The sequence below is a fragment of the Penaeus japonicus genome, unplaced genomic scaffold (genome assembly GCF_977035675.1).
Source record: "Penaeus japonicus unplaced genomic scaffold, GWHDUDI00000001_assembly GWHDUDI00000022, whole genome shotgun sequence".
In the NCBI taxonomy this organism is placed as follows: Eukaryota; Metazoa; Arthropoda; class Malacostraca; order Decapoda; family Penaeidae; genus Penaeus; species Penaeus japonicus.
This window is the reverse complement of record NW_028234424.1, coordinates 9,896,645-9,899,144: the sequence shown is the minus strand read 5'-3', so window position 1 is coordinate 9,899,144 and position 2,500 is coordinate 9,896,645. Positions and strand designations below refer to the sequence as shown.

At 41.0% G+C, this 2,500-nt stretch overlaps 1 protein-coding gene across 1 annotated transcript in view; it reads left to right on the top strand.

Annotated features, from left to right (window-relative positions):
* LOC147469301 (putative glutamate receptor) overlaps window positions 1–2,500 on the top strand; it is a 31,315-nt gene that overhangs the window by 9,426 nt on the left and 19,389 nt on the right. The gene's annotated exons all lie outside the window — the stretch shown is intronic.

Below are 2,500 nucleotides of genomic sequence, written 5' to 3'. Positions count from 1 at the left end.
TAGGAAGAAAGAGTGAGGAAGGGAGAGGGAGAGGTAGGAAGAAAGAGTGAGGAAGGGAGAGGGAGAGGTAGGAAGAAAGAGTGAGGAAGGGAGAGGGAGAGGTAGGAAGAAAGAGTGAGGAAGGGAGAGGGAGAGGTAGGAAGAAAGAGTGAGGAAGGGAGAGGGAGAGATAGGAAGAAAGAGGAGAGGCACGGAGAGGGAGAGGTAGGAAGAAAGAGTGAGGAAGGGAGAGGGAGAGATAGGAAGAAAGAGTGTGGAAGGGAGAGGGAGAGGTAGGAAGAAAGAGTGAGGAAGGGAGAGGGAGAGATAGGAAGAAAGAGTGTGGAAGGGAGAGGGAGAGGTAGGAAGAATTCAAATTCAAATTCAAATTCAAAGGAAGAGAGAGGGAGAGGGAGAGATAGGTAGAGGCACGGAGAGGGAGAGGTACGGTGAAGGGGTGAGGAAGGGAGAGGGAGAGGTAGGAAGAAATAGTGTGGAAGGGAGAGGGAGAGGTAGGAAGAAAGAGTGAGGACGGGAGAGGGAGAGGTAGGAAGAAAGAGTGAGGAAGGGAGAGGGAGAGGAAGAAAGAGTGAGGAAGGAGAGGGAGAGATAGGAAGAAAGAGTGTGGAAGGGAGAGGGAGAGGTAGGAAGAAAGAGTGAGGAAGGGAGAGGGAGAGGTAGGAAGAAAGAGTGAGGAAGGGAGAGGGAGAGATAGGAAGAAAGAGTGTGGAAGGGAGAGGGAGAGGTAGGAAGAAAGAGTGAGGAAGGGAGAGGGAGAGATAGGAAGAAAGAGTGTGGAAGGGAGAGGGAGAGGTAGGAAGAATTCAAATTCAAATTCAAATTCAAAGGAAGAGAGAGGGAGAGGGAGAGATAGGTAGAGGCACGGAGAGGGAGAGGTACGGTGAAGGGGTGAGGAAGGGAGAGGGAGAGGTAGGAAGAAATAGTGTGGAAGGGAGAGGGAGAGGTAGGAAGAAAGAGTGAGGACGGGAGAGGGAGAGGTAGGAAGAAAGAGTGAGGAAGGGAGAGGGAGAGATAGGAAGAAAGAGTGAGGAAGGGAGAGGGAGAGGTAGGAAGAAAGTGATGAAGGGAGAGGGAGAGGTAGGAAGAAAGAGTGAGGAAGAGAGAGGGAGAGGGAGAGATAGGGAGAAGTAGGGAGAGGGAGGGAAGAAAGGAGAGGGATCGGGAGAGGAGGAGGGAGAGGTAGGGAGGGGGAGGGAGGAAATGAGATCGATTGGGAGAAGGAGAAGGACTAGGAGAGGGAGGGGGAAGGAAAGGGTGGAAGTGGAAAGGGGAGAGAGGGAGAGGGAGAGAGAAAAGTGGAGAGATGGAAAGGGAGAGAGAGAGAGAGAGAGAGAGAGAGAGAGAGAGAGAGAGAGAGAGAGAGAGAGAGAGAGAGAGAGAGAGAGAGAGAGAGAGAGAGAAAGTGGGAGGGGGAAGGAAGGAGATGGAGGAAGAGTGATGAAGGGAGAAAGAAGAAGAGAGAGAGGGGAAGGAGGGAAGGAGGAAGGGAGGAAGAGGAAGGGAAAGAAGAAGAGAGAGAGATGAGAGAGGAGATAGATAGATAGATAGAGAGAGACGATCTTTTTCCTCTTTTCCATATGGATGGGATGGTCGTATTATATATATATATATATAATATATATATATATATATATATATATATATATATATATATATATATAAATATATATATATATATAGGGGTGTATTTGTGTGCATGTGTGTATTTTTGTATGTATGTATGTATATTTATATATATAAATATATATATATATATGTTTATCTATAAATAGATAAATAAACAAATATATATATATATATATATATATATATATATATATATATATATATATATACATATACATATATAAATTTACATGCAGTGTTTGCGCCAATATGCATGTCTGCGCGTGCATGTACATGTAAAGATATTTTTACAAATACGCACAAAAAGTATATTAAAAATCAATATGCAAACACACTGCCAGATGAGACAAAGAAAGTGCCAATACAATATTTCGAAAGTTTGTCAAGATAACATTAAACAAAGAACGAGGTAGTTTGCTTGTTATGTTCTAGAAAAAAAAGAAAAATAAAGCAAAGCAAATATTGGCTAAGAAATTGATAATGATGATTGTTATAATGATGATCGTGTGAAAATGTACATACACATATTAGGAGTAATAATCACGTTTTTCATGTGATGGGAAGGATTATCAAGATGATCGCGTTAGTATTAACAATAACTATGATGATGATAGTGATGATAATAATAAAGGTAGCAGAAACGATAATGATACTGTGGACAATAATAATCATAATGACAATAATGATGATCATGCTAATAATAAGGATACTAATAATAACAACAATAATAATGATGATGATGATGATAAAAATGATAATGATGATGATAATAATAGTAATAATGATAAAGATACTTATGATAATGATAATAATGATGATGATAATGATAGTAACAATAATAATAAAAATAATAACAATGACAATGATGGTGCTC